At 40.6% G+C, this 27,327-nt stretch overlaps 1 protein-coding gene and 1 pseudogene across 2 annotated transcripts in view; one reads left to right on the forward strand and one right to left on the reverse strand.

Moving 5' to 3' along the window:
* Nucleotides 1-27,327, forward strand: part of BAIAP2L1 (BAR/IMD domain containing adaptor protein 2 like 1) — a 95,452-nt gene that overhangs the window by 38,388 nt on the left and 29,737 nt on the right. The gene's annotated exons all lie outside the window — the stretch shown is intronic.
* On the reverse strand, nucleotides 22,158-22,343 carry LOC114197417 (small EDRK-rich factor 1 pseudogene; annotated as a pseudogene).

The raw sequence follows: 27,327 nt of genomic DNA on the forward strand, positions 1-27,327 counted from the left end.
TTTTTTTAAAGATTTTATCTATTTATTTGAGAGAGAGAGAGAAAAAAACGGCATGAGAGGGGAAAGGGTCAGAGGGAGAAGCAGGCTCCCCGCTGAGCCGGGATCCTGATGCGGGACTCGATCCCAGGGCTCCGGGATCATGACCTGAGCCAAAGGCAGTCGCTTAACCAACCGAGCCACCCAGGCACCCAAGATTTTATGTATTTTTTGACAAAGTGACAGTGAGAGAGGGAACACAAGCAGGGGGAGTGGGAGAGGGAAAAGCGGGGAGCCCGATGCAGGGCTCGAACCCGGGACCCTGAGATCATGACCTGAGCCAAAGGCAGATGCTTGATGACTGAGCCACCCAGTGCCCCAGGAATATTGGTTTCTGCATAAATTCCTAAAACTTTAAGAGAAGGTTCTGTATTGTAAATTGTACTTCTTTACAAAGATTAAAAGAAAAGCATTTCTTTTCTTAGCTTTGAGGTAACCATATGTGCAAATGAAGTACTATAGTAAAAACTAGAGATGTAAAAGCTAAGTTGTCAAATCAAGATTAGTCAGTTTAACCTTTAATGCTTCCTGATTGCATGGTGGGCACATCCTGAATGTAGATCTGAAACATCATTGCCTGGTTTTCATAACTTTATTATACTTACCCATTCTTGTAAATTTTTGAATTTTGAAGTATGTGAAGAGAAAATTATTTTGTTTAAACCCAATATTCACAATTATTCAAATTGGTCTTCTTGAAAGATACCGTGTGCACTCTCAACTCAAGATGGAGAAGAGTGTAGGAGCCCTTGTTCTCACGCTTTCAGCCATAGCCCAAGAACAGCTGGTCAGGGGGCCACAGCAACTGCACAGGTCACGGTGAGGGGCGGTGGTTCAGAAGACCCAGGGGGCTCTGCTTCACCACCACCACCATCATTGTTGATGGGAGCTATTCACATTCTCTTACAGATGCTGGAAGAGGTCTTACTCTGTTCATGGCACTGTGCTAGGCCCGAAGTTTTATGTCAGAAACAAACTCACTAAGTTCTCCTACACAAGTAGAGGAGGGGAAGGGACTTGAGAGCATGCCAAGAGAAAGAGGCTCTGGTCAGATGCACAGGAAACAGCAAAAAGGGTGCGGCCCCTGTGACAGGTTGAGGAAAGAGGATAAGTAAATAAAGGGAGGATAAGTAAATAAAAGGGAGAAAGATATGCCAAAGATAGGTGTGGTTAGAATCATGATGGGAGAGGCGCTGGGCGGGACCCTCCCCCTCCCTGCCAGACACACATGCCCAAGCAGACTGTGATGCCAGGGTGGAAGGTGACAGCTGTGGTGTGGGGTTTTGGGTAGATTCTGTGTTAGTGCAAACGGGGTTCTGACGGTTTTTGATCTTTAGCCACTTGGGAATAAATATACTTCCTTAGGTACTCTTTCCTGTTCCAGTGACTTAATTATTAAAAGTAAGGATGCCAACAAGCACATGAAAAGGTGCTCAACATCATTAGCTGTTAGGGAAATGCATATCATAACCACAGTGACATACCACTTCATGCCCAACAGACTGGCTGTAATTTAAAAGACAGACGATAACAAGTGTTGACAAAAATTTGGAGAAATTGGAACCTTTGTTCATTGCTGGTGGGAGTGTAAAATGAAGCACCTATGGTGGAAAAGAGCTTGCCAGTTCCTCAAAATTTTAACATCAAGTTACTACGTGAGCCAGCAATTCCATTCCTTAGATTTCTAGAGAAAAATAAAACATGCCTGTGCAGAATCTTAGTGCAATAGCCCAAAAGTAGAAACAACCCATATGCCCAGCAGCTGATGAATGGATAAACTAAATGTAGTAGATCCTTATAATGGAACATTTTGTAGTCATTGAAAAGAATGAAGTTGTGAGGGCGCCTGGGTGGCTCAGTTGGTTGAGCGACTGCCTCCGGCTCAGGTCGTGATCCTGGAGTCCCGGGATCGAGTCCCGCATCGGGCGCCCTGCTCAGCGGGGAGTCTGCTTCGCCCTCGGACCCTCTTCCCTCTCGTGCTCTCTGTCTCTCATTCTCTCTCTCTCAAATAGATAAATAAAATCTTTAAAAAAAAAAAAAAGTTGTGATACATGCTACAATATGGGGGAACCCTGAAAACATGCTAAGTGAAAAAAGGCAGATAAGGCCACATATCACATGATTTCATTTATATGAAATTTCCAGAGTCAGCAAACCCATGAGAGACAGAAAGCGGATTGGTGGTTACTATGAGCTGAGGGAGGGAGGGAGGGATGAGGAATGACTGCTAACGAGTACAGCATCTCCTTTTCGAGGGGTGCAGTGCTTTTGAACTGGATGGTGGTCACAGTTGTACAACATTGTGGATGTACTAAACATTGCCACTGATAAATTTGTGTTATGTGTTTTCTACCAGACAGATATACAAAAAAACAAACAAACAAAAAAGGTGGGCACCTGGGTGGCTCAGTTAGTTGAACATCCAACTCTTGATTTTGGCGCAGGTCATGATGTCAGGAGGGTCGTGAGATTGAGCCCCACAACGGGCTCCATGCTCAGCACAGTCTGCTTGAGATCCTCCCTCTCCCTCTACCCCTACCCCCACTCAAGTGCTTGCTTTTGCGCGAGCGCTCTCTCTCTCAAATAAATAAATGGAATCTTTAAAAAAAAAAGTATGCTCTTTCTGAGAAGTTGCCAGTATAGGGTATTCTAATTAATTCATACTATAAACAATATAGTAGACATTGTATTAATTCAAGAGGCCGGTTGCACATGCTTCCCAGTCCCCTTGAAAATGCAGGCAGCCCAGCAGCAGTGTCCTGAACATCTAATTATGTACGACCTTATTCTCCTCAGCTTTTCAGCAGAAATCGCAAACCTGAATTAGGACCCCAGTTGCTCAGAAATTTTTGAGACTGTCTGTACAGCACATCTTACATGTGCTGGCTCCTAACCTCACCATAACCTGGGGAGAGTTTTAGTTGGCCCCAACCCAGTATGAATAGCACAGTAAATGATTGTTGGCGGTCACAGAAGTTCAGAATTCAGAAGTCTCATTTAATTCTCACAACAGCCCTCTCAGGTGGGGATATTATTTCCATTGTATGGACAAGAAAACAGAAGCTTAGCTTAAGTAACTTGTCAGACTTAACACAACTAGTTAGGGGTGAAGCTGGGGGTCTGTTGATTCCATGGAGAGTGGAGGACTTCCCCAGACTGAGGGAGTTCAGGTGTAGCACAACTTTTAAAAACCTTTTACTTAAGTCTGAATTTGTGATTTTGTAGTCCTTCAAGAGGACCTGACAGAAGTTGGGTTTCTGTGTAGGGAACAAATTATGAAAGTAGCTTGAAATCTGGAAGACTGGGCACATGACAGAAGGATTTAGATCCCCTGTGCACTCTTGCTTAAATCCAGTGGAAGGAAGAAACCAGAAGCCAGAATTTGATTCAGTATAGAAGATGGCCTTGGGACAAGTCCCTCTGTAAAACTGAAAAGGAGCTGTGACCATCATGCTTCCAACAGTGTCTCCAGAAGGATTCTGATGCTGGGGGAAGTGTCCTGATTCAGCAGTGTCTGCTGGAAGGGGGAGGCTGGTAAGGCAAGAAATGTGTGAAGTGGATATACGCTAGGATGAGCTTAGAAAGGTTTGTAGATTGAATGAGTGTGTGAAGGTATTGGGCTTCTTCCATTCTAATTCTATGAACCAGGTTTCTCTAGGCTCTCAAAAGCATCGCTATCATTTACACCATTCATAAACTTGGTCCCACCTTCAAGGTATCCACAACATAGTAAGGGACATTATGAAAATATATACATACATACCTGTAATACAGGACTGGGTGCTAGAGTAAGATACATAGGCTACAGGATTTCACGGGAAGAGATGGTTACACCCAAGTCAGGGTGAGGGAGGTAGAGGGGAACCCAAGTATCTGGGATGTTACAACTTCCTGATGGTCAGCATTGGAGGTAGAAAGGGTGGTGGTTTCCGGTGGAGGGAACAGTTTGGGGCCGGGAGCGGGGGGGTTGTGCATTTCAATTTGCCTCCTGGAATTTAGGACTAATGGAGAGGATCATGGGTGTAATGGGGATAGATTAAAATTGAGCCCTTGTTAGTTTCAGTGCTAGGCTACAGATTGTGTTGGTATGTCTCATTTCAAACTGAAATAAGAATTAGGATTATTAAGACTAAAAGATTTTGAGTCATTAAAAGCTGACTAATATTTTAGGAGCATGGGTTCAAAGACAGAATTAAAAGGTGACTACAGAGCAATTTGAATGGCAAGCCCTTCACAACTAAGAACTGGACTCGTAAGAGTCTAGAATAAGTCTGTTCCTGTGATTGAATGCGGGGATGCTGACACCTGTATGGCTCAGGCATTTATAACTCAGCCATGCCTGATGGTCAGCAGCTCCCATTTGTGTAACAGTGGAAATCTGTGACATGACTAAGGTCTCTCTTCTCTGCTTCTGTGTGCATGTATATGATTAAGTATTTTAATCTCTCACTTTTCTACTCAATCCTGCCTAACTTCCCATTCATATTAATATTTTAAATAACTTACGGGTCCTCAAAGAAGTTTAGAATTGTACTTCCATTTTACAATGAGTATTAAAATACACTTTTAAAAAAATACCTTTACTGAAAAATGAACCCAATAAACACATTTTCTACCTTTATTATTTTCAAATGTCTGTTTTTACATAATTAAAGCTGTGACTATATAAACTGTTTTGTGCACCGCTTTTTTTAAATTTAGCATTCTACTCTTTCTTTGAATTAACAAGTAATCTATTTACTCACTCTTTTTGATGGCTGCCTACATTTTACTACTTTACATTACCAAGATGGAGGCCCTGTGCTGGGACTCGAAGGGTGAGCATTATGGTATCAGGATGAGTACAAGGTTTATTTCTTCTTTGCTCTTGTGAAAAATTGTCCCTTACCTGGGGAGGGGGGGGTCATTCCATGGTATTCCACATAAAACGAAATACTCAGTAATTAAGGGATTACAGTTTTTCTTCCCTCATTTAAATCACAATAAATGAGCATCTGTCTGGTAGGCATTGTTGTAGACACTAGGGAGAGTACGTAGACGTCCCTGTTGTCTGAGAACTTACATTCTAGTAGGTGGCAAATGAACAGGTCTAATATGCCAGGTAGTAACAAGGTTAGGTGCTGATTGATGGAGGAAAGGGGTGGGATGGGGCTGGTTTAGGGAGAGTGGTCAGGGACATGCAGTAGGGAGGGAGCTCCACAGGCAGGTGTCTGGGGAGACCATTCCAGCAGAGTCTAGCAAGTGCAAAGTTCCTGAGGCCTTGTGAACTCGGGTCACGGTTTGGAAGTCAGTCTGGTTGAGATGCAGTTAAGGGTAGAGTGGGAGAGGATGAGTCTGTAGTATAGCAGGTGCAAGGGCGGGGCCAGGTCAGGTAGGGCCTTGTGGGTCTTGGTAAGAATGTTGCCTTTTAATCTGACTTGGGGGTGGGGAACCTCTAAGTGTTTTGAACTCAAGCTGACTTGGTTTTACTTACATTTTAAAAGCTTGCTGGCTTCTGTGCAAAGAAGAAAGTGTAGGGGGATGGAAACAGGGAGACCGGCTGGGAGGCTGTTACACCAGTACATGTGAGAAAGAATGGTGGCTTGGACTGGGATTGAAGGTGGAAACGGGTTTGCTGTGCACTGGATGTCAGGTGTGGAGAAGGGGGTGTGGCGGTGGGGGGGCATGGGTTTGGGATGCCTATTACACCAAGTGGAAATGTCGAGGCAGCTGCTGGAAATGTGAGTCCGGAGTTGATTGTGTGAATGTGTAGTTCTATATCCCTGTGAACAAGTCGGGCCCTGTTTCCCTTGCCCAATAACGTTGATACTTAACACTCCATGCCCTGTGGCTTCCCTCAGTCGGAAACCAACCATTACTGCGGATCACAGCATGTCAGGCGCTTTCCTTCTGTCTTCTTGAGTCTTGCCAGATCCTATGAGGGGTTATTTATTTACATGTCCATCTCACAGATGATAATTGTAATGGATAATCATCTTTTTGTGCATCCCAAGTTCCTTTTCTAAAACATTTTTTAGTTTGTTCCAAAGTTCATGTGCATGGAGCAGGTAGCCATTGACTACCCTGTTTGGGAGTTAGGTCCCGTGTGTGTGTTTGGACCTTGAGAGGTGTTGGGGGCGAGGCTCATTTTCATGGGGTGCCTTGGGGAGTCAGTCTCAACACTTTGGTTTTACTTCATGTATGACCTAAACACTCTGAGCTGAAATGGCTTCAAGCAACCAGGCCAGCCCTCACCCACTGATACTGCCCAGCCCCGCAGAGGTAGCCTGTTCCATTTTCAGGCAGCACTAGTAATTAAAGTGTCCTAGCTGATGTTGAGTAGACATTCCTTTCCCTGTAATTCACATACACTGGGCATCATTCCATCCTCGGGTACCTAGTAGAGAAAATGTAGTTCCTCTTCTCCATGGTTTCTCATTGCATATTTGAATAAGCATGCAAAGTAGTTAAGAGCACAGGCTTGGGATCAGACATGAGTTCAGATTCCAGCTCTACCACCTTTTAGTTCTCATGTAAACTTAGGAAAATCATCTAACCTCTTGATATCTCAGTTTTCTCCTCCGTACAGTGTGGGTAACAGCAGTACTTCCTTTTGAGGAGTACGGACTAGTACAGACTAAGGCCGTCTCTGTAAGGTAGTTAGCACAGCACTTGGCACAAGGGAAGGACTCAGTCAGTACCTGCAATCTGTAGTTCCCTCTGAGGATCTTACTATTGTGTGCTGGTGTTGGTCCTCTTTCCCTCTAAGGTAGAAGGTGAGGACAGCATTTGAACTGCAACAGCACGGTTAGTCTCTTTTCTGTGTTTCAGTTGTTGTGGAATAAGAATAAAATGATTCTGTATTTTGTGGAATGTACCTTAAATTCACATCATTATAAAACCACCCAACATCTACATGGGGTATGTGGTTTCGGATCAAAGGAATAAATAGTTTTCCATCTGAGAGTTGGGAGCAGTAGCCTGTTTTATTCCGTTTTTAAATTTGTTCAATTAGAATTGGTTGCTTAAAACAAAACAACCAAAACCCTTAGTTCTTTTGAAAGAAATTCTTTTTTTTTTTTTTTTAAGTAGGCTCCATCACAGGGCCTGAACTCACAATCCTGAGATCAAGACCTGAGCCAAAATCAAGAGTTGGACACTTATCCAACTGAGCCACCCAAGCATCCCTTCACTTAAAATTTTTTTAAAAAATTTTATTTGTCAGAGTGCACAAGCAGGGGGAGTGGCAGGCAGAGGGAGAAGCACGCTCCCCGCTGAGCAAGGAGCCTGATGAGGGACTTGATCCCAGGACCTCAGCCCAGGACCTGAGCTGAAGGCAGATGCTTAGCAACAGCCACCTAGGTGTTCCTATTTAAAATTTTTAAGATGGTTTTACTCAGTAATTCTGAACTGATAGTCTTAGTGCCTTCTTTACCTATGTATTTTCTCTCTTTGTGTTTTGAGGTCCTTTTTCAATTTTTTATTTTTTTAGAGGGGGGCAGAGGGAGAAGGAAAGAGAGAATCTTTTTTTTTTTTTTTTTTAGATTTTATTTAATTGACAGAGACACACACAGCGAGAGCAGGAACACAAGCAGTGGGAGCGGGAGAGGGGGAAGCAGGCCTCCCGCCGAGCAGGGAGCCCGATGTGGGGCTCGATCCCAGGACCCTGGGATCATGACCTGAGCCGAAGGCAGTCGCTTAACCAACTGAGCCACCCAGGCGCCCCAGAAAGAGAGAATCTTAAGCAGGGGTTCGATCTCAAAACCCTGAGATGATGACCTAAGTTGAAATCAAGTTGGACGCTTCACGTGCCCCCGTTTCAATATTTTTAAAGAACTTAAAAATTTTTCAGATGTAGCATTTTTCAGGCTTGCATGAAAATGCCTATAGTTAATTTGTGTTACCATATGGAATAACTAGTTGTCAGCTTCATTCATTATTGATAATACACCTGCTTTCATTTTTGTTAGTGTCAAAATGGTTGTATTTTAGCCTTAATCTACTAATCGATGAAAAAGGAAGATGAATAATTAATGTTAATTCACCTCAATATAATAGCTTGTAGAAAACTTTTAATCTTTTGATGCAGTTTTTTACATTCACATGTAAAAACAATTGCTTGTAATCTGTATATGGATGCAAAATTGATAAATTATTTCTATGTGATATATAATTGATAAGTTTGAATAAATTAATGGCAACCTTTTATCTAAAATAAGAGTGGTACACTAAAACCCACCTTGGGAAATATTTTTCCTTCATTGCAAATCCTGTGCTTTACCTTGACAGTGCTTGTGTACAGCAGGTGGGCTAAATTAGTTTAATTGCTAATCAAAAATGAAGTGGATAATAAACATTTAATACGCTTGCTGAATCAGTTTATCAATCCTAATGACAGAATTACCACCTAAGCCCAGAATCTGCCTGTACCTTTACATAAAACTTGGTTATAATTTTCAGAGAGGACGTCTCTGCTAGGTCCTACCTTAGGTGTTGACAGACTAGATTCCTGATATTAGGTGTGCATTTGTTCACTGCCTCACTGAAAACACTTGAGTTTAAAATATCTCGACTGTTTTCTTTTTTTAATTTTTTTATTTTAAAGATTTTTATTTGAGAGAGAGAGAGCATAAGATGGGGGAGGGGCAAAGGGAGGCGGGGAGCGGACTCCCCGCCGAGCAGGGAACTTGATGGGCCAGATCCCAGCATCCTGGGATCATGACATGAGCCAAAGGCAGACGCTTAACCTACTGAGCCACCCAGGTGCCCCTCTAGAATGTTTTCTTTCTTTCTTTTTTTTTTTTTTTTTAATTCATTCGAGACACAGAGATAGAGAACATGAGCAGGGGGAGCAGAGGGAGGGGGAGAAGCAGGCTCCCCACTGAGCAGGGAGCCTGATGCAGGGCTCGATCCCAGGACCCTGGGATCATGACCTGAGCCAAAGGCAGACGCTTAACCATCTGAGCCACCCAGGCGCCCCTCTAGAATGTTTTCTAATGATAATCCCATTGAGATTTTAAGTTCTTGTGCAAGGATAACAGTAATATTTTCTTTTTAAACCATTTTTATATATAAATCAAGAATTCATATGTCATACAGTGTTTATTGGTTTCCATTTGTTCTTCCTTCAAACCTTAAATTAGCCCCCCCCTTTTTTTTAAAGATTTTATTTATTTGACAGAGAGAGACACAGTGAGAGAGGGAACACAAGCAGGGGGAGTGGGAGAGGGAGAAGCAGGCTTCCTGCAGAGCAGGGAGCCTGATGTGGGGCTTGATCCCAGGACCCCAGGATCATGGCCTGAGCCAAAGGCAGACGCTTAACGACTTAGCCACCCAGGCGCCCCAAGTTAGCCCCTTTCTTAAAAAAGAAAAAAAATTGTTTCATGTGGCTGTCTCTAGCTACCTTCATATTTCACTTTTCTTTTATGCCAAACTTCCAAAATAAGTGATTTATACCAACTTCCTCCTTTTCTGCATTACCTTTCCCTTCCTTTCTCACTTTTTACCAGAAATCAGGAAGCTGGAAGGAAGCTGACACTGAGTGTTTAGTGTGCGTCTTGCTCTTGGCACCTTTCCCTTGTTAGGACACTTAATCCTCACAACCTGGGTTGCCAGGTGTCCACTGAACCCACATAGTCTGGTATTGTAGTTTCTTGTTTGGCAGAATGAAAATTTTATAAACAAAAATGTCCCTTGTTGGTTTTTTTGTGAGGGGGGGTTTCTTTAATGGGTTGTTTATGGCTCAGAATTCTCTGAGACCAGACCTCGGTGTTACTAAACCTTGGTGATAGGAAACAAAAGCTGCCAGGAATTTGCTCCTGGAGGCTCTAAGGATGGAAATCCATCTGCGTGGGTGCCAGCCCTGCCCGAGAGAGGGAACACAAGCAGGGGGAGTGCTTGGAAATAACTGGCTTATTCTGCCAGAGCTTAGCGTCCTGCAGATGGATGCTGGGTGCTCACACTCCAGATGCAGCCGGGGTCTCTACTGCCACAACGGAAGCCGCTCCTTCTAAATTTTTTTTTTAAATGTTTTATTTATTTATTCATGAAAGTCAGAGAGAGAGAGAGAGAGAGGCAGAGGCAGAGGGAGAAGCAGGCTCCCCGCCTGGCAGGGAGCCTGATGCGGGACTCCATCCCAGGACCCTGGGATCATGACCTGAGCCGAAGGCCGACGCTTAACCATCTGAGCCACCCAGGCGCCCGGAAGCCGCTCCTTCTAAAACCAGTTGTTGAGTAGGAGGGGGAAGGTGAGGGCAAGCCGGGGACCAGGCATTGAGGTTCAATCATTCAGTGATTCAGAAATCATTCTTCCTGTAAGCATTTCTGTAATACCTATGTGTATAGCAATGAAATCAAGTACTACAGATACCACCTTATGATGGATCAAAGTTGCCAGTTTTCTTTCCCTGCCCTCATTGTACTTCTTTATATTCTTTTTCACTGCAATTACCTTTCATTCATTTGTTCAATATACTTATTTATTGGTCAGACTTTTAAGGACTATTATGTGCCAAGCAGGCACTGACATCGCACAGGTGATTGGGAATCAGAAGATGAAGTTCTTGTCCACAAGTAACTTCTAGAACCCTTCAGATGCTGCCTGTGTTTTCCTCCAAACAGGGTACTAGTTCCTAATAACTGCTAGTTCCAGATGGCTCTTCTGTTGTTTTGTGTTATTTTGCTTTTGATAAATTTATTTTTTTAGAGCAGTTTTAGGTTTCTAGAAAATTGAGCAGATCTTACCCAGAGTTCCCCCAGACTCCTCTCTCTCCCACTCAGTGATGAACCAGTATGGATACATTGTTCTCAACTAAAGGCCATAGTTTACATTAAGGTTCACTGGTTGTGTTAACATGAGTTTTGACAAATGTTTAATGACATTATGTGTACCATTTCAGTATCCACCCCCCCCACCCTCCTTGGCAACCACTGATCTTTTTATTGTCTGTGTAGTTTTGCCTTTTCCAGAATGTCATTTAGTTGGGATTTTATAGTATGAAGTCTTTTCAAACTGGCTTCTTTCACTAAGCAGTATGCATTTAAGCTTGCTCCATGTCTTTTTGTGGCTTAATAGCTTGTTTCTTTTTTATCCCCGAATAATACTCAGTTGTACACATGCACTACAGTTTATCCATTCATCTTGGTGGCTTCCAAGTTTTGGCACTATGAAAAAGCTGCTGTTAACATTCATGTACAGGTTTTTCTGTGGACAAAAGATTTCAAGTCATTTGGGTAAATGCCTGGGAGCACAATTACTGGATTGAATGGTAAGACTGTATACCTTTGTAAGAAACTGCCACACTGTCTTGTAAAGTGGCTCTGACATTCTGCATTCCTACCAGCAATGAATGAGAGTTCCTGTTGCTCCACATTCTCAGCATTTGGTGGTGTCAGTTTTCTGGATTTTAGCCATTCTGATAGGTGTGTAGTGGTATCTCATTGTTTTAATTTGCAGTTTCCTAATAGTATATGATGTGAAGCATCTTTTCAAATGCTTATTTACCATCTGTGTATCTTTTTTGGTAAGGTGCCTGTTTAGATCTTTTGTTCATATTTTAATTGAGTTTGTTTTATTTTTGTTTTAATGGTTCTTTATGTATATTTTGAATACAAGTTCTTTTATCAGATATGTGCATTGCAGATATTTTCTCCCAGTCTGGCTTGTCTTCTCATTATTTTTTAAGAGTGTCTTTTACAGACCAGTTTTTAATTTTAGAGAGTGAGGAGGAGGGACAGAGGGAGACAGAATCTTAAGCAGGCTCCACACCCAGCACAGAGGCCAACTTGGGGCTCAGTCTCACAACCCTGAGATCATGACCTGAGCCAAAATCAAGAGGTAGACGTTTAACCAGCTGAGCTACCCAGGCGCCCCACAGACTGGTTTTTAATTTTAATGAAGTCCAACTTACCAGTTTTTTTTCTTTCGTGGATCATGCTTTTGATATTGTCTCTAAAAACTTATCACTAAACCAAGTTCATGTTAGAGTTTTATAGTTTTTCATTTTGCATTGAAGTTTATGATCGATTTTGAGTTTAATTTTTTTTTTAAGATTTTATTTATTTGACAGAGAGAGAGACAGCGAGAGCAGGAACACAAGCAGGGGGAGTGGGAGAAGGAGAAGCAGGCTTCCCGCTGAGCAGGGAGCCTGATGCAGGGCTTGATCCCAGCACCCTGGGATCATGACCTGAGCCGAAGGCAGACGCCCAACAACTGAGCCACGCAGGCCCCCCTTGAGTTTAATTTTTTTTTTTAAAGATTTTATTTATTTATTTGAGAGAGAGAGAGAGAATGAGAGATAGCACGAGAGGGAAGAGGGACAGAGGGAGAAGCAGACTCCCTGCTGAGCAGGGAGCCCGATGTGGGACTCGATCCTGGGACTCCAGGATCATGACCTGAGCCGAAGGCAGTCGCTTAACCAACTGAGCCACCCAGGCACCCCACCCCTTGAGTTTAATTTTTATGAAAGGTATAAGGTCAGTGATAGGATCACATGATTTATCTTTTCTTCCTTAGCTTGTTGCTGTGATGAATTGCCTTGATTGACTTTTGAATGTTGAACCAGTCTTGCATACATAGAATACATTCCACTGGTCATGGTTTATAATTCTTTTCATACATTATTGGAAATGATTTGCTAATACCTTGTTGAGGATTTTTGCATCTCTCTTTATGAGAGATACTCATAGATTCGTAGTTTTCCTTTCTTGCTGTATCTTTTTTTTTTCCCTAAGATTTTATTTATTCATTTGGGAGAGAGGGAGCATGAGCTGGGGGGCGGGGAGGGAGAGGGACAAGCAGACTCCCTACTGTGCACAAAGCCCGGAATGGGGCTCAACCCCAGGACCCTGAGATTGTGACCTGAACCAAAGTCAGATGCTTAACCAACTGAGCTACCCAGGCACCCCTTTCTTGCTATATCCTTACCTGGTTTTGGTATTAGGTTAATGGCCTCATAGAGTAAGTTAGAAAGTGTTCCCTTTGCTTCTGTTTCCTGGACGAGATTGTAGAGAACATACGGTATCTTTTCTCCAAATATTTAAATATTTGGTAGAATGCACCACTGAAACCATCTAGGCCTGTTGCTTTTATGTTTGGATGATTATTAATTGTTGATTCAATTCCTTTATTAGATATAGGCCTATTCAGATTATCTATTTCTTGTGTGAGTTTTAACAGATTGTGTCTTTCAAGGAATTGGTCTGTTTTATCCAAGTTATCATATTTGTGGCATAGAGTTCTTTATATTCTTTTAACGTCCAGGAGATCAGAAGTGATAGCCCATCTTTCATTTCTGATATTAGTACGGGTTTGGTTCGAGACCGCCACAATAAAGCCAGTCAAATTTTTTGGTTTGCCAGTGCATATAAAAGTTATGTTTACCCTATACTGTGGTCTGTTAAGTGTACAATAGCATGATGTCTAAAAAAAATGTACATACCTTAATTTAAAAGTATTGCTTAAAAAAATGCTAACCATTATGTGAGCTTTCAGTGAGTTGTAATCTTTTTTGCTGGAGGAGGGTTTTCCCTCAATGTTGATGGCTACTGACTGTGATCAGGGTGGTGGCTGCCGAAGGTTGGGGTGGCTGTGACAAATTCTTAAGACAGCAATGAAACTTGCCACATCAATTAACTTTCACAAATGATCTCTCTGTGGCATGTGATGCTTTTTGATATGCATGGGATGCATTTTGCCCACAGTAGAACTTCTTTCAAAATTGAAGTCAATCCCTGCTGCTCCTTTATCAACTTAGTTTATGTAATATTCTAAATCCTTTGTTGTCACTTCAACAGTCTTCACAGCATCTTCACCAGGAGTAAATTCCATCTCAAGAACCACTCTTTGCTCATTCACAAGAAGCAGATCCTCATCCGTTCAGATTTTATCACGAGATTGCAGCAATTCAGTCCCACCTTCACGCTCCACTCTTGATTCTACTTCTCTTGCTATTTCCACTACATCTTCAGTGACTTCTTCCACCAAAGTCTTAAACCCTCAAAGTCATTCGTGAAGGTTGGAATCAACTTCTTCCAAACTCCTGTTAATGATATTTTGACCTTTTCCCATGAATCACAAATGTTCTTAATGGTATCTAAGAGGGTGAATCCTTTCCAGAAGGCTTTCGGTTTACTTTGCCCAGATCCATTAAAGGAATCACTGTTTATGGCAGTGATAACCTTATGAAATATATTTCTTAAATGATAAGACGTGCAAGTTGAAATGACTCCTTGATCCATGGGCTGCAGAATGGTTGTTGGACTAGCAGGCAGGAAAACAGCATTAATTTCATGGTACCTCTCTGTCAGAGCTCCTGGGAAACCAGATGCATTGTCAGTGAACAGTAATATTTTGAAAGGAACCTTTTTTTCTGAACAGTAGATCTCAACAGTGGGCTCAAAATACTCAGTAAACCATAGTGTAAATAAGTGTGCTGTCATCCAGGCTTTGTTGTTGCATTTATAGAACACAAGCAGAGTAGATTTTTTTTTTAAATTTTTTAAATTAACATATAATGTATTATTTGTTTCAGGGGTACAGGTCTGTGATTCATCAGTCTTACACAGTTCACAGCACTAACCATAGTACTTACCCTCCCCAGTGTCCATCACCCAGCCACCCCATCCCTCCCACCCCCCTCCACTCCAGCAACCCTCAGTTTGTCTCCTGAGATGAAGAGTCTCTTATGGTTTGTCTCCCTCTCTGGTTTCATCTTGTTTCATTTTTCCCTCCCTTCCCCAATGATCCTGTCTTGTTTCTCAAATTCCTCGTATCAGTGAGATCATATGATATTTATCTTTCTGTGATTGGCTTATTTCGCTTAGCATAATACCCTCTAGTTCCATCCACATCATTACAAATGGCAAGATTTCATTTTTTGATGGCTGCATAATATTCCATTGTGTGTGTGTGTGTGTGTGTGTGTGTGTGTGTGTGTGTGTGTATACACACCACATCTTCTTTACCCATTCATCGGTCGATGGACATCTAGGCTCTTTCCATAGTTTGGCTATTGTGGACATTACTGCTATAAACATTGGGATGCACATACCCCTACGGATCACTACGTTTGTATCTTTGGGGTAAATACCCAGTAGTGCAATTGCTGGGTCATAGGGTAGCCCTATTTTCAACTTTTTGAGGAACCTCCATACTGTTTTCCAGAGTGGCTGCACCAGCTTGCATTCCGTAGGAGGGTTCCCCTTTCTCCGCATCCTCGCCAACATCTGTCGTTTCCTGACTTGTTAATTTTAGCCATTCTGACGGGTGTGAGGTGGTATCTCACTGAGGTTTTGATTTGGATTTCCCTGATGCCGAGTGATGGTGAGCACTTTTTCATGTGTCTGTTGGCCATTTGGATGTCTTTGCAGAAATGTCTGTTCATGTCTTCTGCCCATTTCTTGATTGGATTATTTGTTCTTTGGGTGTTGGGTTTGAGAAGTTCTTTATAGATTTTGGATACTACCCCCTTTATCTGATATGTCATTTGCAAATATCTTCTCCCATTCTGTCGGTTGTCTTTTGGTTTTGTGGACTCTTTCCTTTGCACAAGCAGAGTAGATTTAGCATAATTCTTAAGGGCCCTAGGATTTTGGGAATGGTAAATGAGCTTGGCTTCAACATAGTCACCAGCTGCATTAGCCCCTGACAAGAGAGTCAGCCTGTCCTTTGAAGTTTTGAAGCCAGGGAAAGGCTATGAAGGTCCTCAAAGTCCTAAATGGGATCTTCCAATATTTCCTCCGCACTGAAGATCTGTTGTTTAGCATAGGCACCTTCAGGAGTGGTCTGCTAGATCTTCTGGGTAACTGCTCAACTTCTGCACCAGCACTTGTATTTCTACACCACTGTGTACTTTTATGTTATGGAAACAGCTTCTTTCCTTAAACTTCATGAACCAGCCCATGGTAACTTCAAACTTTTTTTCTGCAGCTTCCTCACCTCTTCGCCTTCATGGGATTGGGGAGAATTAGGGCCTTGCTCTGGATTAGGCTTTTGCTTAAGGGAATGTTGTGGCGGGTTTGATCTTCCATCCAGACCACTAAAACTCTCTCCGTATCAGCAATCAGATTGTTTTGCTTTCTTATCATTTATGTATTCACTGGAGTGGCACTTTTAATTGCCTTCAAGAACTTCTCCTTTGCATTCACCACTCAGCTGCTTTGGTGCAAGAGGGCCTCACTTTCAGCCTATCTTGGCTTTTGACATGCCTTTCTCACTAAACTTAATCCTATCTACTTTTTGATTTAAAGTGAGAGATGAATCTTCTTTTCACTTGAACACTTAAAGGCCATTATAGGGTTATTAATTAGTCTAATTTCAATATTGTTGTATCTCATGGTATAGGGAGGCCTGAGGAGAGGAAGTGAGGCAGGCAAGCTGTTGGTTCGTGGACCAGTGAGAGCACATTTATTAAGTTTGCCATCTTATATGGGTGAGGTTCGTGGCGCCCCAGAACAATTATAATAGTAACATCAAAGATCATTGATCACAGATCACCATAACAAATATAATAATAATGAGAAAGTTTGAATAATTGTGAGAATTACCAAAATGTGAGTCACAAAGTGAGCAAATGCTGTTGGAAAATGGCACCAATAGACTTACTTCACATGGGGTTGTCACAGACCTTCCAATTTATAGAAAATGCAATATCTGGAAAGTGTGATAAGGCAGAGCACAATAAAACAAGTTATTCCTATAATTCGTGTCTTCTCTCTTTTTCTTTAGGTTAGCCCAGCTAGAGGTTTACCAGGAGTATTTTAAAGAGCTAGCTTTTGATTTCATTTACTTTTCTTTATTGTTTTCCTGTTTTCATTTGTTTATACTCTAATTTTTTTAGTTCTTTTCCTCTGCTTGCTTTAGTTTAAATTGTTCTTTCTCCCTTTTTTTTTTAAAGATTTTATTTATTTATTTGACAGAGAGAGAGACAGCGAGAGAGGGAACACAAGCAGGGGGAGTGGGAGAGGGAGAAGCAGGCTTCCCGCTGAGCAGGGAGCCCGATGCGGGGCTCGATCCCAGGACCCTGGGATCATGACCTGAGCCGAAGGCAGACGCTTAACGACTAAGCCACCCAGGTGCCCCTTTCTCTGGTTTCCTAAACTGGAACTCAGATTATTGACTTAACATCTTTCTTTTCTAATGCGTTGAATGCTATAAATTTCCCTCTTAAGTACTGCTTTTGCTGCATTGCACAAATTTTGGTGTATTTTCATTCAAATATTTTTACATTTCTCTTGATTTCTTCCTTGATCCCTGTGTTATTCAGAAGTATGTTGTTTCATCTCCAAATATGTTGGGATTTTTTCCAGCTAGCTTCCTGTTACTGATTTCTAGTTTAACCCCATCGTGGTATGGGGACATTCTTTGTGTGATTTCCATTCTTTCAAATTTGCGGTATGTTTGATGACCCAGAATATGGTATGTCCTAGCGAATGTTTTGTGTGAGCTTAAAAAGAATGTGCGTGTGATGAGCACTGGGTGTGATACACAACTGATGAATCGTTGAACACTGCATCAAAAGCTCAGAATGTACTATATGTTGGCTCATTGAACATTAAAAAAAAAAATGTGCATTCTGCTGTTAGGTGACCTGTTTTGTCCTTTAGATCCAGTTGATGGATGGTGCTGTGCAGTTTCTTTTTCCAGCTGTCATTCTGACTGGATCTGTCCGTTACTGAGAGAGAATACTGAAGTCTCCAGCTAGTATAGTGGGTTCATCTGTTCCCTCAGGCATTTCAGCTCTCTCTGAGGGTCACATCCACTGAGGTATTGCTATGGCTTCTGGGGGAGTTGATTACTTTATCCCAGTGTTACACCCCTCTTTATCCTGGATAATTTTTGTCCTGAAGTCTGCTCTTAATGAAATTAGTGTAGCTACTTTAGCTTTCTTTTGGGGTTAGTGTTAGCTTGGCATATCTTCTCCATATATATGCATTTCATCCCCTCTTTACTGTTAATATATATGTGTCTTTATATTTTAAAAGTGACTTTTTTGTAAACAATACACTTGGGTCTTGTTTTGTTGTCTCCTTTGTCAGTCTTTTAATTGGTACATTTAAACCATTTATATTTAAAATGATTAGGGACATAATTGGATTACTACCACCATACTTGTAATTGTTTTATATTCTTTGCACTTGTTTATTTTCTTTTTAAAAAAATCTTCCCCATTTCCTGCCCTTTCTGGTTTTAATTGAGCATTTTATGTTCTATTGTCTTTCCTTTCTTAGCATACTAATTACTCTTAAAAAAATTTTTTTTTCTAGTTGTTGCCCTAAGGTTTGGTAGTATATATTTACAGCCAGTCTAGGTCCACTTTCATATTCCACCGTACCACTTCATGGAGGTTGGGGGGTGAGTGGCACACAGGTTCCTTGTGGCAGAGCATTACCATTCCTCCCTCCTGTCCTCTGTAGCACTGTTGTCATTCATTGGACTTATCCACAAGCTGGAACCGCTCCATATGTTGTTGTTCTTATTACTTTGAATAAAGAGTTACCTATTATATTAAATAAGAATAAAAAGTACAAGGTTTAATTACCTTCATTTATTCCTTCTTTAATGCTCTTCATTTCTGTCAACCTTAAAAGTAAAATAACCAGCTAGTGGACCAGCAAAATGAATTGGGAATTGCAATTTGGGGTGTGCAGACTATGACAAACCATAGGCAAGTCCAGAAAACAAAGGAGAGGGGCTTGCTTTTATAGATGAAAGGGGGAGGTTAGGGGCTGTTTGGAATGAAAGCCCATTGGAGGAGGGCGAGAGTTCAGGGTTATGGGGACTTCTCATGGCTGAGCTGTTGCTGGGCAGGAGGACATCTTTTCTCCTCCTGGGGTAGTAAGCGGCTTCCTGTTGGGAAATGCAAACACACTGCCTTTTTCCTGCCGAGGTCTGTAGGTAGCACAAGTGCTGGTGCACAGGAGCACCCCCTTCAGGGCCTTCAGACTCCATTTGAAATGAGGCTTCTTTTGTTCATTTTCATTTCTTTATGTAGATCCAAGTTTTTGGCCTATATGATTTTCTCCAGAAGAACCTCAAACTTCAGTTTTCCTCTGATGTTCTTGTTTTTATTTCCCTTTACCCCCTCTTTTCTTTAGGTTTCCTTCAAAAATCCTTCCAAATGGAGTCAGATGTAAACCCTGTTGATGGGTGATATAAATAGTAAAGTAATTGGGGAGGGGGATAATTCTATAATTTTAGATTTAAATCTCCATTTTTTGTTCTGTGGGGTGTTCTTGGTTTTTAGTGGGCCACAGTACCTGGGATATGACCTTCAGAAGAGTTTCTTAGCCTTTTTTTTCCCCCCTCCCCTTATTTGAGACATGAAGGCTGGATTTAGCTAATTATCCTTCCTCAGGTCAGATAAGGCTTTAGTAAAACAGTTTCTCTTGAGGGCTAGCCTTCCTCATACAGGACAAAACAAGAACAGAACAACCCTGGGCCTGTTTCAAAATGGTTATATTCCCCCTCCCCCTGCCAGAAGCCCCAGGGGGATTTTCTCCAGTCTTCATGATAAGAACTTGCTGGGGGCTCCTAGCAGTAACACTCATGAAACTGTGAGACTCCTCCTAAGACTGAGCACCCTGGAGTTTTTAACTCAAGCTGCTCCAGGATGAGCCTCCAGCAACCATCAGTTACAGTTAAGTTTCTAGCAGTCCTGGCCCCTGCATTGGTTTCTGCTGCCAGTAAACTATGATTCTCCATATTAGCCTATCTCTGGTTTTCAGGGCAGATCTTTACCTATGAACTTAATTCTCTAATGAACCTAAGAAGCACTGTTGTTTTTCAGTTTGTTTAGCTTGTTTCTTGATGTGAGTAAAAAAGTGATGATTCCAAGCTCTTTACATGTTGGAGCAGAAACCAGAAGTGCCCTTCGCGGTTCATTTCTAACCAGCAGTGGTCGGTCAGATGTGTCTGTCTCTATGGGTCATTCCTGATACAGTTTAAGTATAGAATTGTCAGTACTTAAAACTGAGGTGCCAAATATTTTGTTTAATAAAGGGAAAGGCTATGAAGTGGAGGAGAGTAGAGTACACTGTGTGTGTTCTTTTTTGATAATAGGAGATGGACAGTTTCTCCCTTGGGGACCCTGGGAATGGGGGAAGAAACATGAGAGGAGCACTGAGCTGAGTTTAGGAGAGGTGTCCATTTTTCTTTTTTTTAAGTTTTAATTTGAGTTAATTTAAGTTTAAGATGTTTAATTCTGAAACATTTTAAGCATATTAAAGTGTATGAAAGAATACATAGGGGGTGTGTGTGTGTGTGTGTGTGTGTGTGTGTGTGTGTGTATGGAACAAAAAAATGTTGACACTAATGTGGTAACTAGTTCTAAGTTGACACCTCATATGTGGACTTTATTTCCAGAAAACAAGCACTCCCAAAAAGAAAGCCATGTTGAGAAGCGTGGGCCCATTCTGTTGTTGGGTGTCATGCATTATTGAACTGATTTGCTACTCATGTCTGGATGTGCACACCTTACCAGCCAGTATTTCTCTTCAGAGTGCAGGAAAGCACTATACTCACCAGCCCTGTAAAGTAGATATTCTCGTTATCACCGTACAACTGAGAATACCGAGGCTCCATGAGGTTACCTGGAGAGAGGAGGTTAAGGAACTTACCAGGGGCTTGTCTGGCACCATTGCATCTTCCTGCAGATGCTCTGACCTTTGCCTGATCTTTGTGCCCCTTGAGTTCTCTGTGGATGATTACGGTCCAAAGCACCCCACTTTCTGAAAATGCTTCCAGTCTTTTTGCTTTCACAGCACCCCACTCTTTTCCAGCCTCCTTGACCAGCCTTTCGTCTTCACGAGTTCTTCCTAAACATCTTGTGTTCTGTTGCTGAGAGATAGCAGTAGCTCCTGGCCTTTTATTACAAAAGAACAATGTCCTTTGGGCAACCTATTCTAGGCCTATCTATAGAAGTTCATTTGTTCTGTGTCTAAAGGGACTCCACTCCTCTCCAGGAGGGAAAAAATATTTAGGTTTGTTAGCTACAACTTCTGTTTGGCTCAGAGAACTCAACACACTTGTTCATCAGCCAGCACGGGATTGACCACCAGAGGAGGATGAAATCATCTTATTCTTCTTCAAAAATAAAGAAAGAAAGAAACTTAATACTGGCTGAAGAATTGGTAGGAAATGAACCTGTATCAGAAACCCTAAAAGGGGATGAAATGGTCAGAAACACAAGATCTTACCTCTAAAATTCCAGGTCTTTGTGATCAGATTCAGGTGGTACATTCTTGGCTAGAATGCTGTCTACGTCATTTTGTGTCCTGTGAGTATCAAATCTGGGCATAAAGTGTTCATCTGCCTCTCATTTGTGACACTAATTTTGATCGTCCAGTGAAGGGGTTTTCTTATTTCTCTGTAAATTTTTTTTTTTTTTTTTTTTTACTGCTACTAGTAAGCTCTCTGGGAGGAACACTTTCAGACTATGCAAATATCTTATTCCTCATCAACATTTATTCCTTAGATTTAGCATCTATTAATGAATTTTTCCTGGACCAGTGTTTACTTTTTGCACAGTGATAATTTTCTAACTCTAGTACTCGCTCCATGTTTACCAGTTGGCACTTGGCATTTACTTATAGTAGAAGGCTTCCTTTCTTGCCTCTTTATCTATTTATTGTTGTGGACCCATGGATTCCAAGATTTTTTCAATGATTTATAACTTATTACTGTCCTTAGTTACTTTGGTGCTCAAACTATCCTGTGTTTGGCCAGTAAGAGCTCCTTCAGGCTGACTCTCATCCATTCATTCACTCATTCATTTTTGTGTACTTCCTTACTTTCTTGCATAATGGTATGTACCAGGCTCATCTTGTCTCTTCTCAGTTGTGGAATCAATAGCCATTTTGTTTCTAAGGAGTGATACTTCCTTTTAGTAGGGAATGATATTAGAAGCTAAAATTTGAATATTAGGTGTGCTCATTGCTATTGCTATTTTTTTTTTCACGTGAATGGTTAGTGTTTTATTCTTTGAAGAATGGTTCTGAAACATTACACTAAGTCAGGCTGAAAGGTAAAGTTTAAAATAGTTTTATAAGGATATAACATATGACTGTTTGCTCCACAAAATTTTGACCTTAGAGCTTATGATACACCTAGTTGGCAATAACACCCAGGTTTTTCCAAATAGTCATCATTTTTCTCTTGTCTGCATAGACTTCTCATTAGCTGCCTTCTGCTTTTGTTGCATTATCTCAGAGTCCCTCTGCTTTCTCTGAGAGGCGGTCAAGCTATCCTCTTTTCTTTTTCCCTTGCTAATTTCCTGGGATTTCTTCATGTTTTTCTGGCGGGCAAGTTCTCGCTGATTTCCTCGGGCCATGCTGACACCGGACCGAGCCTGGAAGAGAGCCCCTCGGGAAAGCATCGGCCTTCTAGCACCTTTTTTTTTTTTTTTTTTAAGTAGCAGGGTGTAAGGAGCAAGAGTGTATAGAGGAATAATGGGGAAGGAACCGGAAAGATGAGCCTTCAGTGAATGGTGCGCATTTCAGTTTGATCTTGAAGAATTGCAAATAACAGGAGCGCATGCTAGGAGATGTGGGTAGCTATGGCAGGTTCTTGAACAAAGAAAGGGAAGTTTAAAGGAGTGGTAGCAGCTAAAGAGGGGTGAAGGGAGATCACACAGAAGGAGGCCAGTGACAAATAGCATGAGGTATATGTGATGAGACGCACGGTAGGCCTCAAACTGGAGGCCCGCGGGCCAAATTCAAGTTTCAGGCATTTTGTTTGGCTTACGTTTCTTCCCCGTGTGGACCCTGTGTTTGAGATCTGAGTATGAGTGATTGGGAACTGAGGTTGGGAAGGGGACCACACATCTCTGGGTCTCAGATTCCTCATAGAACCTTAACGGTTTTGGATTAGACTGTTCGCTAACTTTGCCTCATTTTAGAGATGGGATAAAACATGACTAGCGAGGGCAAGCCCCTTCGAGATCGCACAGCGGCCATTGCAAACGTCCCTCCTCCTCTTGCTCAGTAACTATCGCACAAAAGTTAGGGCCACCATTGCCTTTTCAGCAAGCAGAGCTAGGAAATATATACATCGATATGTGTACACTGTAAACATACGTATACACAAAAACAGACCTATATATATGCATATATACACTTGGACATATAAAAATAAGCATATGCACTTACATATTTTGGAAATGTGTGTGAACGTTGGCTCCCAGTAACCTTAACATATTTATACATTTTCTCAATCTATGATACATCTAAAATAGTCTGGAACTATTAAAAGTTCTTATCAATTTAAACTAATATGACACTGTATGTTAATTATACTTTAAAAAATAAAAAGAAAGTCTTGGGCACCTGGGTGGCTCAGTTGGTTACACATGTGCCTTCGACTCAGGTTGTGATCCCAGGGTCCTGGGATCGAGTCCCACATCAGGGCTCAGTGGGGAGCTTCTCCCTCTCTCTCTGCCCCTTCCCCCTGCTTGTGCTTGTTCGCTCACTCTCTCCTCCTCTGTGTTAAATAAATAAAATCTTTAACCAAAAAAAAATTATTTTAAGGAAATAAAAGTCTTGAAGAGATATCTGCACACCCATGTTTATAGCACAATAACTCGTAATAGCCAAGAAGCAGAAAGAACCCAGGTGCCCATCAACATTTTTTCCAAGTGGTGAATGGATAAATAAAATGTGGAATATCCATACAAGGGAAAATTATTCAGTCTTGAAAGGAAATTCTGGGGCACCTGGGTGGCTCAGATGGTTAAGCGTCTGCCTTCGGCTCAGGTCCTGGGATCCTGGGATGGAGCCCCACATCGGGCTCCTGGCTCAGCGGGGAGCCTGCTTCTCCCTCTCCCTCTGCCTCTCTCCCTGCTCATGCTCTCTCTCTCTGTATCTCTGTGTCTCAAATGAATAAATAAAATCTTAAAAAAAAAAAAAAGAAATTCTGACACATCCTATAGGATGGATGAACCTTGAGGACATGGTACCAACTAAACCAGTTACAAAAGGAAAAAAAAGTATTGATTTATAATATATTACAAATTTATATTAAACAAGTATTATTAGAATTAAAAAATAATATATTTTGGAATATAAAAAAGAAAACTCAGTAAAAGGAGTTCAGAGTTTGTAGGTTTGCCATTCACCCTGTCTGCTGATTTCTTTTTCCTATGCTGAATATTGTGATAAAATGTTGTAGAGACTCAATTGTTTCGATTGTGAAGTTTTATTCTAGTAGGCAATTAAATTACTAGTGGAAAACCCTGACTTGTAGAGGCTTAATTGTAGATTTTTTCTGGTGGTTCTATTTTTTTTTTTTTTTTTTGCTTGTTTATCCTTTTCTATGTTTTTTTTTTTTGTTATGTGGTTCTATTTTGGTTTTGCCCTTAGTCCTATGATTTAGTCTTATTCCTAAGGCTTGTCCCTACTGGATGTCAGTGGAAAGCCTGTGTTACTTCCCAAGCCTTTCTCACTTGGTGGGACTTGAATTCCCAATTCTGTATGCCCAATACTGTGTGTCTAATGAGAATCTCTGCTAAACTCCACATCCTTCCAGCTGCTGATTTTCTTAGAGTCTCACCCTGTGCGTGCGCAATTTAGATGTTAGCCAGGGGTTTGAGAGGAATTTGTATACAGATTTTGGGTCTTCTTGCTCCATTGTGTGAGTTTATTCTACAACTTATCCATTCTAGTGATGATAGATGTTTGAGTTGTTTCTGGCCTGAAGATATGAATAAAGCTGCTATGAACATTCTTGTGCTTGTCTATTGATAAACAAATGTACTCATTTCTCTTGGGAATATATCTAGGAGTAAAATTGCTAGGTCACAGAGTAGGCAGATTTGTTTATCAGATACTTTTCTGGAATGTTTTATAAATGGAATCATACAATATGTAGCTTTTTTAGTCTGGCTTTTTTCTTTTACTATATTTTTGAAATTTATCCATGTTGTTATGTCTGTCAGTAGTTAATTTCTTTTTATTATTGGATAGTATTCCATTAAATTCTTGAAATGAGTGTTTAGAGCAATGATTTTTTTTCACTCATTCTTTTCTAATATGCATTTGAAGCCTATAAGTTTCTCTAACCACAGCTTTAGTTGCATCCTACATGTTCTTATATGCTGTATTTATTATTTCATTTGAAAGTAATTTTAACTTCTGTTGTGTTTTCTTTTTTGACCTATGGGTTATTTAGAAGTCTGTTTCTTCATTCCCAGTATATGGACATTTTCTGATTACCTTTCTGTTAATGATTTCTAGTTTAATTTTGCTGTGGTTAAGAACATACTCAGTATGATTTCAGTCCTTTGAAATAATAGTGAGCCTTTCTTTTGATCCCTTTTTAATATACTGTTTGCTTTAAAAATGAAGTTATAGTATTCTATATATGTTCGGTAGCTCAAGTGTATTTATCATTCAGGTCATCTCTATCTGTAGTGATACTTTTGTCTGCTTGTTCTAATCATTTACTAAGGGAAGTGTATTGAAGTCTCCTACAATTATTATTGACTTATCTACTTATTTTATAATTCCGTTTTATTTTAAATATGTTGACCATGTTAATTATGCATACAAATAAAAATTTTTTCCATCTTCCAGATGAATTGAACTTTTTCCCATTATGAAATGATTGTTTTTATGTCTAATGTTTCTCACCCTCCTTGACTACTTTGTCTTGTTTGGTTTTAATAAACCTATATCAGCTTTCTTTTGGTTAGTGTTTGCTACGTATCTTACTCCATCCTTTTACTCTCTATCCCTGTATTTAAGGTATATCTCTTATAAACAAAATATAATTTTTTTTAATCCTAACAATCTTTGTCTTTTAATTAGATTATATAGTCATTTACATTCACTGTAATTACTTTTTGCTTTCTACTGTCTATGTTCACTTCTTCGATTGACCTCTTTTTGACTGGTTGTTTTTTCCTCTCTATTCGCTTGGTAGTTAGATGCATTTTATTCTTTTAGTGGCTACCCTAGTGGCATTTTTTCTTACCAAAGTCAGATATTACTTGGCACTTCACTTTCATCTCAGACTATGAAGGAACTTTGGAACGCTATATAATTCTAATGTATAACTTTTGTTTGTCCCACCTCTTTTCATAAGATGGTATAAATCACAATCAGTGGTAGAATAATTACGGTCTCCATGCAAGACATTAATTAGAACTCTGGTACTATCGTTGGCTAAGTCAGAAGCTAGGCATCTGGAGAATATTGGATGAAATGCTTACCCTATCACTTTTTTGACATTATCCCTCCATACATGTTGTTTATTGGTATAGTACCAACACCAGAGGAGAGCACCTCCGACTGCATCCAGGGACTGTGGGTGGACACCTACTGAGGGCTATTCTTAGAGGCTGGCAAAGCCTTTAAAGTTTAGTCACAGGTTCATGGTTACTAATCTGCCTCTGTACTAATTCAGTGCTGGTGACTCTAATCCATAGGATACACACTTGTGTATTTAACATATCCCATCTGCGTGTAGTTTGCTTGTGCTTCCATTATATTTTCTCCTCATCATATTTGATATTTTAAAAATTGTCAGAAAAGGTATATCCTTTTTCTAGTGACATTTTTGGTCAGGTTTATTTTAATTCATAGAGTGTAACTTTAGGTCCACAGTAGGTTGGCTTCCACCCTGTCAGTTTATTGTCTGATTCCACTTGAAGTAACATGGAGGAAGTAGTGTGTGACTCAGTCATTGCTCTCTGCTTTCTGGAAATACAGTATTCTGATTATCCATGATCAAATATAAATGAAAATATGTATGCCTACATGTTTAGCACCTGTTCTGTGCTACTTATGTCCATTAATAATCTCCATTTGGTTTCTCTAAACTTATACTGTGAATTGATGAAGAATTATCTAGTTGAAAATGTATTAATAGTCCAGTGACTAATCTATATTTCAAATGAAAACTTTCTCTGTGTTCTTACCAGTAATACTCTCTAATTTTATTTAACTTTTTAAAGTCCATTCTGCTTATTGACAAAATTCATATCTTTATATAGTATTGTCCAAATTTTTGGGCATGTTTGTTCATAGCTCCTAAAATTGGAGTGATATCAGCTATTTGCATGAATTTTAGGGAAAAACTGAAGGTAGACATTGACTTTTAGCAATGTCAAGTTCATGATTTTGAAATACGTATATATTTAAATTCCTTTAATACTGCCATTTAAGAATGTAATTTACTCAGACTGAGTCATATTACTGTACTTACTACGTGTTTCTTCCCAGAATGTTTACTCAGAACCTAAAAAGGAAAAAGGAAATGGTTGATCCAGTACATACGGTGCTATGATTTCTGAGACCAGCACTTGGTTCCTGTTTGGA

The sequence above is a fragment of the Eumetopias jubatus genome, unplaced genomic scaffold (genome assembly GCF_037043125.1).
Source record: "Eumetopias jubatus isolate StellerSeaLion01/CBP00866 unplaced genomic scaffold, mEumJub1_p1.0 scaffold_12, whole genome shotgun sequence".
NCBI lineage: Eukaryota > Metazoa > Chordata > Mammalia > Carnivora > Otariidae > Eumetopias > Eumetopias jubatus.